Here is a 19,075-nt window from a genome sequence, read left to right as displayed (position 1 = left end):
CCTCATCACTACCTGAAAGGTCAGATGCAATAATAAAAGGCAAAGTAGACGCATCACCTAAAAAAGCATAACTCAAGTGTTCAGGCAATGGTTTAAGCTCCAAAGTAGGTGCTTCCTCAATAGATGGTTTGAGCTTTCCCTCAGCATTCTTGAGATCAGTATTACCAAGAGATTCAAATGGTATGTCTATCTTTCGCTTCCAAGGAAAAGCATTTAGATATTGTAGTTGCTTATTGCCTTCCTCATCTTCACTGTCAAATTCCCCCAATAAGGCTTTTTCTAAGGCATCAGACCTTAGCACATGATCAAGTTCTGAAGTTACCGCGAAATTAATCAAATCCACCTTGAAGCACTCCTCATATTTTGTAGGGAATTTTATTGCATTGAATACATTGAATGTCACATCCTGATCTTGCACCCGCATAGTAAGTTCATCTTTTTGCACATCTATCAAGGTACGGCCTGTAGCCAAGAAAGGTCTTCCCAAGATTATGGGAATCTTCTTATCTTCCTCGAAATCCAGAATGACAAAGTCTGCAGGAAAGATGAGCTTATCCACCTTTACTAACACGTCCTCCACGATGCCTCGTGGGTATGTAATAGAACGAACAACCAATTGTAGAGACATGTAGGTGGGCTTCAGATCAGGCAAATTCAGCTTTTTGAAGATAGACAACGACATCAGATTGATGTTTGCTCCCAAATTACAAAGGCACTTGTCGAATGACAACTTTCCAATGGTGCAAGGAATGGTGAAGCTACCTAGATCCTTAAGCTTTTGAGGTAATTTTTGTTACAGCACAGCACTGCACTCTTCCGTTAGAGTAATGGTATTAAGATCATCCAGTTTCACCTTCCTTGAAAGAATACCTTTCATGAATTTCGCATAACTAGGCATTTGCTCCAGAGCCTCAGCGAAAGGTATGTTGATGTGATGTTTCTTGAACACCTCTAGAAACTTACCAAACTGCTTATCCAGCTTTTGTTTTTGCAATCTCTTAGGAAAAGGTGGTGAAGGATAGAGCTGTTTCTCCCATGTATTACCCTCAGGCAGAGTGTGTTCAACAGTAGTCTTCCTTGGTTCCCCCTCTTTCTCCTTTTGCTTCTCTTCTTCCTCTATAACTTCAGCTTCTCTATCTTTTGCCTTTTCAGCATCAGCAACTTTTCCAAACCTTAAGGTAATAACTTTGACTTGCTCTTTAGCTTCCTTCCTGCCTGGCACTTCAGTATCGCTGGGAAGTGTGCCAGGTTGATGATTGACCACAACATTGGCTATTTGACCGATTTGATTCTCCAATGTCTTGATAGAAACAACCTGACTTTTGCACAACAGCTTTAACTCCTCAAAATCTGTACTAGAAGGTGGAGCAAACCTCCTTATTGAGGATATGATTGCCTTTGAGCATATTGCTGAGGTTGCTGGAATCCAGGTGGATTAAACTGTTTACTTACAGCTTGCTGATATGGTTGCTGAACAACATTCTGATTGTTGCTCCAGCTGAAATTGGGATGATTTCTGTTATTAGGATGATAAGTAGCTGGCACAGGCTGCTGCGGTCGCTGATAATTGTTCACATACTGAACAGATTCATTAACAAGAGAATATTGATCCGTAGCATGAGAGCCTACATAAAGCTCACAGACAATAACTATTTGATTGACTCCATATTTGGCTAGAGAATCGACCTTCATAGACAGCGCTTGGAGCTGTGCTGCAATAGCTGTAGCTGCATCAACTTCCAGAATACCTGCTACCTTCCCAGGCATCATTCTTTGAGTTGGGTTTTGATGCTCGTTTGCAGCCATAGTTTCAATGAGATTATAGGCCTCAGTATAGCTTTTGTCCCACAAGGCGCCTCCAGCAGCTGCATCGAGCATGGGCCAAGATTGGGCCCCCAAACCATTGTAGAACCCAGTGATCACCATCGAGTCAGGCATACCATGATGTGGACACTTTCTCAACATCTCCTTATAGCGCTCCCAAGCTTCGCATATAGATTCTGTTGGTTGCTGCGCAAACTGAGTAAGAGCACTCCTCATAGTTGCAGTCTTGGCCATTGGATAGAACTTCACCAGAAACTTTTGCGCAAGATCTTCCCAAGTAGTGATGGACCCAGCTGGTAAATAATGTAACCAGTCCTTATCTTTATCCCTGAGAGAAAATGGCAAAAGCCTCAGCTTGATAGCCTCATCAGTAACACCATTATATTTGAAAGTACTGCATATCTCGACAAAATTCCTGATATGCATGTTGGGATCTTCAGTTGCAGCACCTCCGAAAGAAACAGAATTCTGCACCATCTGAATAGTGCCCGGCTTGATTTCAAAAGTATTAGCCTGAATATCCGGATGAATGATGCTTGACTGAATGTCATCAATTTTAGGCCGAGAAAAGTCCATAAGAGCTGGATCTGCTGGAACTATACGATCACCCATGATTACCTGTTCTTTCTTTTCACTCTCTTCATCCGAATCTTCAAAATTATCTTCTCCGGAATATCAAGAACTGAATCTGTCTCCTCAGCCGTATCTAGAGTCCTCTTGCGAGTGCGAGAACGTGTTTGCATAAATGCTCGCTAGAGTACCTGAAATACAACCGAAAACAATAAGTAACAAGTCTTAATCAATGAGTCCTAATGACCACTGATGGCAAGTACATAAACTAAACAAAATTAACACCGAGTCCCCGACAGCGGCGCCAAAAACTTGTTAGGCACAAAGCATGCGCTAATATTTCATGCAAGTATACGCGTTTGCAAGTAATATAGAATAATTTCTAGTTCGTTCCCACAGAGACTCTGACTAATTATATTTAATTAACACTTACTCACCAATGTATGATTACTTCTCAATGTCAAGACAATAACACTTAAGGTTGATTAACTAATTATTAACTATGAGAATTAAACACTTAAATTAACAATATTAAACGCACATGAGATCATAACTTCATTACTACTTCATTCAATAGTTATTGTTATTACCCTTAGCATGTAACAGTGATGATATTAATCGAACAACACGAAACTGATAAAAGCTAACTTTCATTGCACAAATACCATTCTACCAAACATCCACAATTAAGATAGAAGTTGAATAGGCATCAATTATGTTGAGACCCTATATGTCTACAGAATTTGACAACATAACAATTTAAGCGTAAGTTATTCATTATGATTACAAAGGACAAGTAAAATGGTTAGAGTTATCCACTAATCATGCATGCAATACATGAACCTATGCTAGCATGGCAAGTTCTAAATCTCAAGATTCACTGTCGCTTCATAAGAGATTAACAGGCTATCTTATATGATTGCGACACACATAAGACGAATAAGCACAACCTATACTAGATATCATACAATCATCACATACCAAGGTATTAAACAATTAACTAAAGAAATCCATAATAAATCTGCTACGACCCCATGATCACGATTAGCCCATGATAGAACTCATCGTCACCATGGGTTCATATAAAAACATGATAATAACACAACGATATAAACTAATAAAAATACTTAATAAAAACCAGAGTACGTCACAAGAGTATTAAGGTTCAAAGTAAAGAAAACTAGCATCGACTGTTACAATGAATAAAAGAATCACAAGATAACATATGCTTCCTCTTCTTCGTTGTGGTGTGCTAAACGGTCTTCTTAATCTTCTCTCCTTGCTCCTTGCTTGATTGATACTTGTTGCTTGTTGTGAAACGTCTCTCAAGATTACTTATATAGAAGTCCACAAGAAACAGCGTCGTCAGAAGCCCAATAGAAGTCTAATTATAAAAATCCAGATTCTAAAAAATATGACCCGAGGTGGGCGCCTGCATCTTCAGGCGGTCGCCCCACATCCCATGCGGGCGCCTGCACTGCTTTTGGAAAAATCCGCTTTCTGCTCCTGATTTTGCTGAATTCTTCGCACAACTTCCCGCAACTGGTTCCAAGTACTTCCCTAGGCTTATTATGATGAAATCTCCCTAATTCCGTAAGTTGTACCCTGAAATGCAAAGATACTAGAAAAACGCATCAAGTACACAAAATACTTAATTTCAAAACATCAATTCAAGCCATTATAAGACGTTCTAAGTGATATAAAATGCCACTTATCAGTAGGATAAATCCGGACGAGTGATCGTGAGATAGATCAACCGACCAACCAACCGTCTATAAGGAGCAACATCAGCTAAAACAGGAGAGGAAGTATCTTTTAACACCACATGATTCTGATCTACAGGAATACACGAAGGACAAGCATCAAGCAAACCAGTGTCCTTAATAATATCATTAGTGTATTTATGTTGATGAAGATACAAACCCTTTACAGACCTGGTAAGTTCCAGTCCCAAGAAATATGTCAATGGGCCCAAGTCCTTGATTTTGAAGTAAGTGCCAAGAAACAAGACAATTTCAGCCAAAAGAGAAGTGTCATTCCCAGTAAGCATCATATCATCAATATATACCAGGATATAGGCCACGAGAGAACCCTTCGAAACACAAAAGAGACTTGAATAACAGATTATTTGAGAAAAACCAAAATGAATCAGCCTCAGAGAGAGCAACAAACTAGCGATGAGGGGCTTGTTTGAGTCCATAAATGGACTTGATAAGACGATAGACAATGCGTTGATTATGATACTTTAGTTGAAGAGAAAAAGGCACAGTATAGCCAGGAGGTAAGGCCAAATAGATCTCCTCTTCTAAAGTCCCATGAAGAAATGCATTAGTGATGCCAAGCTGTTTCATAACCCAGTTATTCTTTGCTGTCAGAATGAGTAAGAGACGTAAAGTAGCCATTTTGGAAACCGGGGCGAAAGCCTCAAAGTAATCGAGGCCCTTCGTTTGGGTAAACCCCTTAGCTACGAAATGAGCTTTATAACGATCATTATCCCCATTTGCTAGATATTTCACCTTAACAACCATATACAACCAACCAACTTCTTCTCGGGTGGTTGATAAGTGGCATTTTATACCACTTAGAACGTCTTAAAATGGCTTAAATTGGTGTCTTGAAATCAAGTATTTTGTGTATTTGATGCGTTTTTCTAGTGTTTATGCATTTCAGGGTATTAGTTGCATTTTGGGGGAGGAATCATCAAGAATAAGCCTTGGCATGTGTTCACCATTGCGAGAGGAAAGGAATGGGCAGATTACGGCGAAGAAATGGAGCAAACCTGGATTTTTTCCAGTAGAGGCCTGCGCGCCCGCGCAGCAATGCTGAGCGGCCGCGCAGCAACCGGGAAAAAGATAAATTATTTTAGACTTCTACTTCTGTTTGGCTTCCAACTTCTATGTAATCTGAGTTTTATGGGACTATTATATAGGTAGATTTGAGACGTTTTCACAGAGAGTATTAAGGGGATTATGTTTTAGATTGTGTTTTACGCAAGAAGTGAAGGAGATAAGGAAGAAGACTGATTTAGCACACCGCAACGAAGAGGAAGCATATTTTCTTGTGATTCTTGTTTCGTTGTAACGTTGGATGCTAGTTTTCTTGCTTTGACTTATTTACTCTTGTGACGTACTCTGTTTTAATATAATTAGTTTAGTTATTATTTTCTTGTGTTTGTGTGTCATGATTTCATATGAACCCATGATGTCGATAAGTTCTATTATGGGCTAATCGTGATCATGGGGTTGCAACGGATTTATTATGGAATTCTTTAGTTAATTGTTTAATACTTTAGTGTGTGATGATTGCATGATATCTAGTATTGGTTGTGCGTATTCGTCTTATGTGCGTCGCGAACATATAAGATAGGGTGTTAATCTCTTGTGAAGCGATGGTGGATCTTGAGATTTAGAACTTGCCATGCTAGCATAGGTTCATGTATGTTGAGCATGATTAGTGGGTAACTCTAACAATTTTATTTGCCCTATGTAATCAAAAAGGAATAACTTGTGCTTAAATCGTTGTGTTGTCAATTTCTGTAGACATATAGGAACTCAACATAATTGATGATTATTCAACTTCTATCTTAATTGTGGATGCTTGGTAGAATGGTATTAGTACAATGAAAGTTGGCTTTTATCAGTTTCGTGTTATTCGATTAATATCATCAATGTCACATGCTAAAGGTAATAACAATGGCTATAGAAGGAAGTAATAATAAAGTTGTGATCTCATGAGTTTTTTATTATTGATAAATTGAAGTGTTAATTAAGTGGTTAATTAAGTAGTTAATTATAGTTAATATTTAATCAACAATTTTAAGTGTTATTATCTTAACATTGAGAAGTAATCATACATTGGTGAGTGAGTTTAATTAGACAATAATTTAGTCTGAGTCTCTGAGGGAACGAACTAGAAAATATTCTATATTACTTGCGAACGCGTATACTTGCGTGAATATTAGCGCGTGTTTTCGCCCTAACAAGTTTTTGGCGCCGCTGCCGGGGACTCGGTGTATTTGTTTAGTTTATGTACTTACCATCATTGGTCATTAGGACTCAGTGATTAGGACGTAGTAGTTACTTACTCTTTTCGGTTGTGTTTCAGGTATTTTAACAAGCGTTTATGCAAACTCGTTCTCGTGCTCGCAAGAGGACTTTAGATACAGCTGAGGAGACAGACGAAGTTCTTGATATTCCGGAGAAGTTAGATTTTGAGGATTCGGATTCAGGAACTGAGCAGAAAGAACCAGTAAACATGGGAGATCGTATTGTTCAAGCTGATCCAGCTCTTATGGATTTTTCTCGGCCTAAAATTGATGACATTCAGTCAAGCATCCTTCATCCGGCTATTCAAGCTAACACCTTTGAAATCAAGCCGGGCACTATTCAGATGGTGCAGAATTCTGTTTCTTTTGGAGGAGCGGCAACTGAAGACCCCAACATGCACATAAGGAATTTTGTCGAGATCTGCAGCACTTTTAAGTATAATGGCGTGACTGATGAGGCTATCAAGTTGAGGCTTTTCCCATTCTCACTGAGGGATAAGGCTAAAGACTGGTTACATTCTGAACCAGCTGGGTCCATCACTACGTGGCAAGATCTTACGCAAAAGTTTCTGGTGAAGTTTTATCCAATGGCAAAGACTGCTGCTATGAGGAGTGCTCTTACTCAGTTTGCGCAGCAACCTACAGAATCTATGTGCGAGGCTTGGGAACGCTACAAGGAAATGTTGAGAAAATGTCCACATCATGGAATGCCGGATTGGATGGTGATCACTGGTTTCTATAATGGTTTGGGGGCCCAATCTCGGCCCATGCTCGATGCAGCAGCTGGAGGAGCCTTATGGGCTAAAAGCTATACTGAGGCGTATAATCTTATAGAGACGATGGCTGCAAATGAGCATCAAAACCCAACTCAGAGGATGACGTCAGGCAAGGTAGCAGGTATTCTGGAAGTTGATGCAGCCACCGCTATTGCAGCCCAGCTCCAAGCGCTATCAATGAAGGTTGATTCTCTGGCTACGTATGGAGTTAATCAAATAGCTATGGTTTGTGAGCTTTGTGCAGGTTCTCATGCTACGGATCAGTGTTCTCTTGTAAACGAATCTGTTCAGTATGTGAATAATTATCAGCGACAACAGCAGCCTGTGCCAGCGACTTATCATCCTAACAACAGAAATCATCCAAATTTCAGCTGGGGGAATAATCAGAATGCTATTCAGCCACCATATCAGCAAGGAGTGAGTAAACAGTTTAACCCACCTGGATTCCAGCAACCACAGCAGTATGCTACAAGGCAATCATATCCTCAACAGGGAAGTGTAGCTGCACCTACTAGTGCTGATTTTGAGGAACTTAAGTTGTTGTGCAAGAGTCAGGCAGTTTCTATCAAGACCTTGGAAAATCAAATCGGTCAATTAGCCAATGCAGTGCTCAATCGTCAACCTGGCACTCTTCCCAGTGACACGGAAGTACCAGGCAGGAAGGAAGCTAAAGAGCAAGTCAAGGCTATTACCTTAAGGTCTGGAAAAGTGGCTGATGCTGAAAAGGCAAAGGAAGTCAAAGCTGAAGTTAGAGATGAAGAATCTAAGCAAAAGGAGAAAGCGGCGGAACCAAGGAAGACTACTGTTGAACACACTCTGCCTGAGGCTAATACAGGGGAGAAACAGCTCTATCCTCCACCACCTTTTCCTAAGAGATTGCAGCAACAAAAGCTGGATAGACAGTTCGGGAAGTTTCTGGAGGTGTTCAAGAAACTTCACATCAATATACCTTTCGCTGAGGCTCTGGAACAAATGCCTAGTTATGTGAAGTTTATGAAGACTATTCTTGCAAGGAAGGTGAAACTGGATGACCTTGAAACCGTTGCTCTCACGGAAGAATGCAGCGCTGTTCTGCAGCAGAAGTTACCACCAAAACTGAAAGATCCAGGAAGCTTCACCATTCCTTGCACCATTGGCAATCTAACTTTTGACAAGTGCCTTTGTGATTTGGGAGCAAGCATTAATCTGATGCCGTTGTCGATCTTTAAAAAGCTGGATCTGCCTGATCCAAAACCCACATACATGTCGCTACAATTGGCTGACCGTTCCATTACTTACCCAAGGGGCATAGTTGAGGATGTGCTCGTCAAGGTGGATAAGCTCTTCTTTCCAGCAGATTTTGTTATTCTGGATTTTGAGGAAGATAAGAAGATTCCCATAATCTTGGGAAGGCCTTTCTTGGCTACTGGCCGTACCTTGATAGATGTGCAAAAAGGTGAACTTACTATGCGGGTCCAAGATCAGGATGTGACCTTCAATGTATTCAAGGCAATAAAATTCCCTACAGAAGATGAGGAGTGCTTAAAAGTGGATGTGATTGATACTGCGGTTACTTCGGAACTCGATCACATGCTAATGTCTGATGCATTGGAAAAGGCCTTAGTGGGGGATTTTGACAGTGATGATGAAGATAGCAACGGGCAATTACAATATCTGAACGCTTCTCCATGGAAGCGAAAGCTGGACATACCATTTGAATCTCTTGGTACTTCTGACCTTAAGAATGCTGAAGGGAAGCTCAAACCATCAATAGAGGAAGCACCTACCTTGGAGCTCAAACCATTACCTGAACACTTGAGGTATGCTTTTTTAGGTGATTCATCTACGTTACCTGTTATTATTTCATCTGACCTTTCAGGTAGTGAGGAAGACAAGCTCTTAAGGATTTTGAGAGAATTCAAATCGGCTATAGGATGGACCATAGCAGACATCAAGGGGATAAGTCCTTCATATTGTATGCATAAAATTCTGCTAGAGGAAGGTAGTAAGCCAACTGTGGAACAGTAGCGAAGACTGAATCCCATCATGAAGGAGGTGGTGAAGAAAGAAATTCTGAAATGGCTAGATGCAGGCATCATTTATCCTATTTCTGACAGCTCATGGGTGAGCCCCGTACAATGTGTACCTAAGAAGGGAGGTATCACTGTGGTCGCAAATGAAAAGAATGAGCTCATCCCTACTCGAACAGTTACAGGATGGAGAGTATGCATGGATTATAGAAAATTGAACAAAGCCACAAGGAAGGATCACTTCCCCCTTCCATTTATTGATCAAATGCTTGACAGATTGGCGGGTCATGAGTATTTTTGTCTTCTGGATGGTTATTCCGGGTATAATCAGATTTGTATTGCACCAGAGGATCAGGAAAAGACTACCTTCACTTGTCCATTTGGCATATTTGCTTTTCGCAGAGTTTCATTTGGGTTATGTGGCGCCCCGACCACTTTTCAGAGATGTATGATGGCTATATTCTCTGACATGATTGGAAATAACGTCGAAGTGTTCATGGATGACTTCTCCGTCTTTGGACACTCATATGATGAATGTTTGAATAATCTGCGCGCCGTACTCAAAAGATGCGTGGAAACTAGTTTGGTGCTTAATTGGGAGAAATGTCATTTTATGGTGCGTGAAGGCATTATCCTTGGGCATAAGGTCTCTAGCAAGGGTCTGGAGGTGGACAAGGCCAAGGTGGGAGTCATTGAAAATCTTCCCCCACCTGATTCTGTGAAAGGAATCTGTAGTTTTCTTGGTCATGCGGGTTTTTATCGGCGATTCATCAAGGACTTTTCAAAGATATCTAAGCCGTTGTGCAATTTTCTTGAGAAAGATGTGCCGTTCAAATTTGATGATGAATGTTTGGCAGCATTCGAGACTCTCAAGAAGAGTTTGATCACTGCACCAGTTATTACAGCACCAGATTGGACAGAACCGTTTGAGATGATGTGTGATGCGAGTGATTATGCGGTAGGTGCAGTTCTGGGACAGCGCAAGAAAAATCTCTTCCATGTGGTCTACTATGCGAGTAAGACTTTAAATGGTGCCCAATTGAACTACACCACTACTGAGAAGGAGCTTTTGGCTATAGTCTTTGGCTTTGAGAAATTTCGATCTTATCTGCTTGGTACGAAAGTAACAGTATTCACTGATCATGCAGCTATTCGCTATCTGGTTTCTAAGAAGGATTCGAAGCCGAGACTCATTCGTTGGGTGCTTTTACTTCAGGAATTTGAGTTAGAGATCAAAGATAGAAAAGGTACTGAGAATCAAGTAGCTGACCATCTGTCTAGGTTGGAGAATCCCGATTCTACTTCACAAGATAGGACGTTAATCAATGAATCTTTTCCGGATGAGCAGTTGTTTACAATTCAGGAGGAAGAACCATGGTTTGCAGATATTGTAAACTATCTCGTCAGCAATATAATGCCTCTTAATTTGACATCCGCTCAAAAGAAGAAGTTTCTGCATGAGGTGAAGTGGTATATGTGGGATGAACCATATTTGTTTAGACAGGGAGCTGACCAGATCATCAGGAGATGTATCCCGTTCTGTGAGACGGAGGGGATATTACGAGACTGCCATTCCACGGTTTATGGTGGACACTATGGAGGTGAGAAGACGGCAGCTCATATTCTGCAAGCAGGTTTTTTCTGGCCTACTTTGTTCAAGGATGCTCATCAGTTTGTTTTAAGGTGTGATCGTTGCCAAAGAGTGGGAAATTTGTCAAGGAAGGATGAGATGCCATTAAATGTGATGCTTGAAGTCGAGGTCTTTGATGTATGGGGAATCGATTTCATGGGGCCTTTTATCGCGTCTTGAAATAATCAGTACATCTTGCTGGCAGTCGATTATGTCTCAAAATGGGTCGAAGTTAAAGCTTTACCGACAAATAATGCAAAGGCAGTGCTAAATTTTCTTCATAAGCAAATTTTCACAAGGTTTGGAACACCTCGGGTAATCATAAGTGATGAAGGATCGCATTTTTGCAACCGTAAGTTCACTTCTATGATGCAGCGTTATAATGTGAATCATCGAGTAGCTACTGCCTATCATCCGCAAATAAATGGTCAAGCGGAAGTGTCTAACAGAGAGATAAAGCGTATTCTAGAGAAGGTTATTTGTCCGTCAAGGAAGGATTGGTCTTTAAAGCTCGATGAAGCTGTTTGGGCTTACAGAACAGCATACAAAACTCCACTTGGGATGTCACCGTTTCAGTTGGTGTACGGTAAGGGATGTCATCTACCGGCGGAGCTTGAGCATAAGGCCTACTGGGCATTGAAGAAATTGAACCTGGATTTAGATGCAGCTGGTAAGAAAAGAATGCTTCAGCTTAATGAACTTGATGAATTTCGACTTCAAGCGTACGAGAATAACAAAATGTATAAGGAAAAGGTGAAGAGGTGGCACGATAGGAAGCTACATCCTAAGTTATTTGTGCCAGGGCAACAAGTTCTTTTATTCAACTCTCGGCTCCAACTTTTTCCTGGGAAGTTGAAATCAAGGTGGTCTGGACCTTTTATTGTCAAAACTGTGTTTCCAAGCATTCAAGGTTAACGGTCAGCGGTTGAAGCACTACTATGGGGACATGGCAAACCGAGAGGTGGTTAGTGCCATTTTGTTGACTACTTGAGAAAGGTACGGAACGTCAAGCTAATGACGAAAAAGAAGCGCTGCGTGGGAGGCAACCCATGAATTGTTGTTACAGGAACCCTTAGAAGTTAATAACCTATCCAAAAACACAAAAAAAATTAGAAAACAGGGGCTGAAATTTTTTTTTTCCAGAGACCCTCTGCGCGCCCGCACAGCTATGCTGAGCGGCCGCGCAGGGGTCGAGTTCCAGAAAATTTTTTTACAGTTCAGAAAAAAAAAACAAACAAAAACACAAAAACAGTTTTAGCCCATAAACCCACGAATTGTTCCCACTACCCCATCATTTTATCCCTTAATTCCCAAACCCTAATCTAATCCACACCCTATATATACATACACCTATCCTACATATCTCCCACAAAACTTCCTACACTTAAACCCTCTCACAAACATCAAAAATCAGTTCTTACACACTTTTATTCACGAATCAATGGCACCCAAGAGAGCACGCATTATTGACAGCAGCAACACAGTTCCTACTGCTGATTCATCGAGGGGTACTACTGCAAGGCCTCGGTTAACTGACAGAGCTGCGGAGGAGGAGTACACTAGGTTGTTGGGGAAGCCGATTCTGAAGGAGAGGAGGTTTTTACCATCAGGGAGGGATGGTGAGTTGTTGCCCATGATTGCAGAGAAGGGGTGGATAGCTTTTTGTGAGTCACCCGAAGCAGTACCGATGAGCGTTGTTCGCGAGTTCTACGTGAACGCGAAGGCTGAAAAGAATGGGTTTTCAGTAGTCCGTGGGCTGACGGTTGATTATCATCCTGCGGTGATTCGCCGTGTGATTGGACAGCGAGAGAGGAAGCCCGAGGAGGAGAACTGGAATGAAAAGACTGCTGAGGATTTTGACTTGGATTTGATTTGTGCGACTCTCTGTCGACCGGGCACAGTTTGGACCCGCAGTTCAGGCAATAATGAGTATCGTCACTTTCCGGCGATCGCCATGAACAGGTATGCCCGTGCATGGAATGCATTTATATGTGCTAATATTTTGCCTTCTTCACATGCACACGAGGTCACAGTTGTAATAACCCCAATTTTTGGAAAATTTTTGAAACCCTTATGAATAGTGTTTTTGCTGAATGAGAAAACTTTTCATGCCACACTATGTAGGGGTTCTGATATGGATATTCTGAGATTTTATTAGTACTTTATATGGGATATAAGTGTATGTAAAGATCGTCAGAATCCAAATCCGAACACTTTGATTTTTCCCGGAAATCCAATAGATACAGAAAGAATTGAGTATAAGGTAACAGGATAAAAGGATTTAAATTAAAGGATTATAATAGAGGATCATAAAAAGGAATATAATGTATTGAGAAAGGTTAAGGGAACCTAAGTAATAAGATCCCGGGTATGATCCCTCAAACGATAAACGAAAACGAAAGTTAAGCGAACAATATAACAGATCAGCGGTCATTAGGCAAACGATTAGGAAGTTAATCAAGGGGATTAGTGGGGATGATGTCATCCAACCAATAGAAAGAGGACAAGGAGGGGAGGATGACATCATGAGGATGACACAAGCATGACATGGGAAGAAAGGAGGTGTGGTTGAATGAGAACCACACAAATTCAAGGGCAACAAGGTAATTGACTAAATCAAACACAAAAACAAAGCAACCAAGCCAAGTAAAATCATTTTCATCAAAATCAAAAAGAACCAAGGCTTGTTCTTGAAGAAGCTCTCGGCTTTTTACTATTCAAAAGAGCAAGAAATTCAAAATCAAAGATCCAAGCTTCCTAAATTGGTGAGTTAATTCCCTAATCATCTTCATGCTTAGTTAGGGCTATATCATGAGTTTAAGCCATCAATTCCTTCTCCATCTTCTCCATTTAATCAAAGAAGAAGGCTATGAATAGTGTTTTCAAGTTTTTAACTTGAAGTTTTTCTTGTTTTCCTTGAAGATCCAAGCATTCCTAAGACTTCTCAAAGCTTCTTAAGGCTTCCTAGCTCCTCCCACAACTTCAAGGAAGGTATACCATCTCCAAACCCTAGATTCCTATGTATTATAAGATGATTTTGATTAGTAGAATGATATTGTAGCTTGTTGTTGTGATTAGAGTTTGGGAATTGAAATGGTAGTGAAATGGAATGGTAAATGTTGTGGTTTTGATTAAAAGAACTTAAGTATGGTTAAAGTTAAGCTTAGGCATAAGTATAAATGTTAAATTGAATTGGTTGAGGTTGTTATGATGTGATAAGGATGGATGTTGGTTGTATGTTGGATTTGAGGTTGAATTGGGAGGGTTTTGAATGGTTTAAAATATTGGAAATCGCGTAAACATAGCCGTCGTAACGTCCGATTTTCTTTGGACTGTTTTTGTGCATAACATTAGGACCCGAGAACCCCCTGCTAGATTATGACCACTGCCATGTTTAGATAGCTCATATTATGAGCTTCGTTTTGATATGTAGTTCGGTCGATTCCGATGCACGGTTTAGGAGAAACGACCGTTTCAAGTAACGGCGTTTCGCGAACGAAACTTTTCCCCTCGCCTTACTTTCAAAACATAGGTTAAAGACCAAAAAGAGTTAATTAATGTATGAAACATTTATGGTAAGTGTGTTAGGCAGTTGGTAAGACACTCGCGAAGGAATCGCCTTAAAACTTGTAAAGGTTAAATTATTAAAAATGGTGGAGCCGAGGGTACTCGAGTGACTTAAGAGAATCAGTAAGCGCAAAACAAGTGTTAGAGTCTAAGTTAGTTAAAGTATAGATTTACAAGTGACTTTGGTTTAATTCCAACTTACTTGTTGTTTATAGGTTACCAGACTCGTCCCGAGCCTTTTTTCACCGCCAGTCGCTCAGGCAAGTTTTCTACCCGTATAACTGTTGTTGTGATGTATATGTGTATATGCATGATCTTGCGATAAATGCATATTGGTTATTAGCAAATTCTTGCGATATATTGTAGCATGTGATATGGTATATATGCATGCCTGTTTCATATTCTTGATTTATATATCTGTTGGTTCAAATGCTTATAGTTGCATAATACCTATGCTAGAGATAAGCGGTATTTGAGTTTACCCTTAGTATAGGGGATAAAAGGTGAACATATTTCTAAATCGGGAGGCGAGGCTCCCGAGTATAATATATATTTATATATATATATTGATATAGTTTTTAAAACTATTAATCGAATAAGGTTTATTCGATAACTTTATATTATTTATTGAATAATATTTGAATATTCATTCGAGGGCTTATGACTCAGTTTATATTATTTATTGAATAATATTTGAATATTCATTCGAGGGCTTATGACTCAGTTTATATTATCTATTGAATAATATTTGAATATTCATTCGAGGACTTATGACTCCTTTTATTTTATTATTTGAATATTATTTATAATATTCATTCGAGGTATTATGACTCCGCTTGTTATTTAATAATATTCTTTATTTTATTAAAGAATAAGGTGTCGATAATCAAGCTTATTTTTGATTATTCAAATAAAGATAGTACTTTCATATAAGTATATCTTTGGTTATTTAATATCCATTTCAAGTATAAGTTTTAAAACTTCTACTTCGATTATTTTTATAAGATTATTCTTTATGGGAATATAATTTAAATAATAATATTCAGACATTTTCTAAATATATTGGGACTGATTTACTTCATTAAATCAGCATTACTCCAAACACTCTTTAAAGTGTTTTCGAGTCTTCAAAATGATTTTTAAAAGTTAGAGCGGATCCCAAAACTCATTTTTATATTTAAGATCTTCCTTTTAAAGGGGATTTAAATACTCGTTCAAAACTTGAGGGATCCGGCTCAGTGGTGTATTTTACATTCGCAACGAGGTTGCTATTTTGAGAAAACATCTTGATTACTTGCCCATCGTTCGGGAAGTAAGTTCATCTATTTGAGTCGGCATAAGCAACATGGGCTCAGTGGGCGTCCATGAAAGTGTAAGTGGCTCAGTGGGAGTCCATCAAATGCGTAAGTGGCTGAGTGGCAGTCCAGCATAAGGTCCTATTGCGGCCAGGGTGATGACTAGTGGGGAATTCTTCCATCTACTAGTAGAAAAGGTTACTTATTGGTATCTTTGCCTGATCAGCAAGATATCTGGTTTATGCCAAAATTCTTTTCCTTTCCAAAATTCATTGGATATTATAACTCTGTTCATACTTTACATGACAGAGATTTTCAGGAAATGTATGAGATATATATATATATATATATGGATATATATATCAGGACTTAATGAAGTATCTCGTAACTTCATTATTTATAATGATATTTCAAAGATTGAATCTATTCAAGTCTTATCTTGTAGTCTCATCTGGGTGATGAACTTTGAAACTGATTATAACTTGAACGGTGGTAGTTCAAGTAGTATTTGGATATAAAGTATATTGGAGTATCTTGTAACTTCATTTTTTTTAAACTTATATCTAGTAAATGATTATCTTATGCATGACAAAGATTTTCAGAAAAACGTTGAGACAAGGTTAGATATATGAGATCACCTTGCAACGGTATTTTTATACAGTTATACACTGGAACTCTGTGTGTATTATGCATGGAAGAGGACTTCCAATATTTTGAAAAGTATATATGTATATATATACTGAATATTTTGCGACTTCATCGCATTAAGATATCAACTTGGTTCATTTCTTTTGACCAAGACTTTCATGAGTACTATGAGAAGGCTCATATATTGTTAATCATTATACATATTATTTTGGTGGGCTTGCTGCTCACCCTTGCTTTCTTCTTTTATCACACAACATCAGATAGACAAGATGAACCGGACCAAGCTCCCGATTCGCAAGAGGTTAGGAGACGTTCCGCAGTTTTCTAGAAACACTGATGCCGCCGTAGCTGAGGTAGGAACTACCAATAGGCTAGGCTTTCAACTTCTGATGTACCAGATTTATGTATATTTATGAATTGTAATAATGGCAAAGAAATGTAAATTTAGTCAGAAAACCTTTTAAGGTGTATTGGCAGATAATTGTGGAATATATGGACTTGTGATTATTTTTTTGATGTTCATCTCTGAGACTATAACGTGTGGTGTGTGTGTTTATTGTGGGGTCACAGTGCAGAGTAGTTGAGTAATTATTAAGATTGGATGTTATTAAGGGAAATGGAACTCGTGACGACCCGGATCCCCTACCCCGGATCTGGGGGTGTTACAGAAATGGTATCAGAGCCAAGCGTTATAAACCTCAGAGATGATGTGACGTTAAGATAATAAGTTAACCAAGGTAATAAGAACTCTTGCCAAGTTCATAGTCGGGCTACCTAACGTAGTACTGACAGTTAAAACCCTTATGGGAACCCTTATAAATATCGTGATAGGAGCGTAGTTCGTTATCGTATATGGTAGCGGAACTCCGAACCCTGAGGTTGAGGAGCAACAGCGTGATGATGTTTTATTACTAATTGGAGATCAGATTGTGGATCCAATAGAGCGTCCTAACGCAGGACCGGATGATGTTGATATTGAGGATGTAGCGGTTGAGGATGTTGTCCTAGAAGGGATAGTTGCTGAGGAGGATCCCATGGAGGATCCTGACGAGATTGGATAAAGGACCACTGATGAATTGATGACCCTGGTTGGGTCGACTACCAGAGGTAGGATTGGCCGGCTCTACCAAGAAGTCGTATCTATTTGGAAAGGAGAACTCACCGATATTTCCTAGGCGATGCCTGTTAATGGATTAACTTGTTCCAAGAATTTTACTTCCCGAATTATTGGAAAAGAGCATACGGTGCCAGAGAAAGATGATAAGGGAATAATGAGGTATTCCTATAGAATTTGGGTTCCAAATGTTCAAGAGCTTAAGATGAGATCTTAGATGAAAGTCATAGTTCAAGGAATAGGATTAAGGGCAAACCCTGAACGTGATAGTCAGGGAGGTCGCCATCAAGATAGAAGGAACCCATGACATAATGGAGTGGAAAATGAGGATTTTAAATTAAAAGATGACCCCAATTATGGGGAGTAGGATGAAACATTTCAAACTAAGGAAACAGAAAGTCGAGTAAGAAAAGGAGACCCGAGACGGTACTCCTATACGGCAATTCATGGACCTGTCTAAAAAGAACTTAGACTATTATCCCCAACCACCACCTTGAGGAAACAATGTGGTGTGAAATTCTTTCAGGACCTCTAAGTCGCTAAGCTCTCAGAGTTCCAAGGAACAAGCTGGCCCAATCAAGGCAAGAGCCTGGCTAAAGGAAATATAGGAATCATTTGAGATTCTAAATGATTGACGAATCTCAAAAAGACTGTTTTTATCACTTACCCTCCTAAAAGAGAGGCCACCTGCTGGTGAAAGACCAAGAAAGGCACGGAGCTAGAGGTTAGAATAAACTGATTTAAGTTCAGTCAATTGTTTTCGGGAAAGTAATTCCCAAGGTTATGGAGATAGTGTAAAAGCTTTGGAGCTAGAACAAAAGCGGATGAGTATGATGAATTATGAATCTAAGTTGTAAAAGTTATCAAGATTCGTTCTGAGGACACGAATCCAGAATGACGGGATATTTGAAATCAATGCTTATGTTGTGTTGGTTCATGAAATAATGATAAGAGAAAGGAAAATAAAAAAAAAGAAAAAAAGAAACTGAAGTGGAAAGAAATATAAAGGCAATAGAGTTTGAGGAATGATAAGAAAGTTGGGTATGAGGAAACCCTAAAGACTCGTAGCAATAGAAATAGAAAAGTATGTAATCTTCAGGATGAGGGTGATTCACCATGAGTTAAATTGATGGTTGAAGGCATAAGAGATAAATATATTTTATCCCCTGTAAGTTGGGAGGATTTGAGGAAACCTTGAGATAGTTCGAAGGATAAATATTGAGACGCGGATAGACTGAGGAGACAAGGAAGTAAGAAATTAGGAAAATTGGATGAAGGAAGTGACCTTCAAGAATGTGAAGTGTAAGACCGGTGGCTTGATACCCAGGAAGGGAGACGCCAGGTATGAAAGATATCCCAACATTGAGATGACTGTTGAGATAAACAACAAAAGTAAATAAGGATTTATTAAGAAGAAGTTCACGTTGAACATGACCAATATCTTCCAGATCATCCATGTGATCATTACCAAATCAGGAAAGAAAAGCGGATAACCATTTTTATCTTTTGGAGGCCATGTGGATTGACCTTAACTTGAATAAGGATGCTATTGTGAAATTCGGTATAGACTATCGAGGTGGAAATGATTGAATAAGAT

General features: G+C 39.4%; 2 non-coding genes across 2 annotated transcripts; one reads left to right on the top strand and one right to left on the bottom strand.

Annotated features, from left to right (window-relative positions):
- Positions 1-1,936: 1,936 nt before the first annotated feature.
- On the top strand, positions 1,937-2,043 carry LOC141662935 (small nucleolar RNA R71). Its single transcript, XR_012551035.1, has one exon. It is a non-coding gene; the product is annotated as a small nucleolar RNA R71 (small nucleolar RNA).
- A 4,998-nt stretch (positions 2,044-7,041) lies between these two features.
- On the bottom strand, positions 7,042-7,148 carry LOC141662556 (small nucleolar RNA R71). The gene has a single exon (XR_012550665.1). It is a non-coding gene; the product is annotated as a small nucleolar RNA R71 (small nucleolar RNA).
- Positions 7,149-19,075: the final 11,927 nt, after the last annotated feature.

Source organism: Apium graveolens, chromosome 5, assembly GCF_009905375.1.
Source record: "Apium graveolens cultivar Ventura chromosome 5, ASM990537v1, whole genome shotgun sequence".
In the NCBI taxonomy this organism is placed as follows: Eukaryota; Viridiplantae; Streptophyta; class Magnoliopsida; order Apiales; family Apiaceae; genus Apium; species Apium graveolens.
This window is presented reverse-complemented; position numbering and strand designations above follow the sequence as displayed.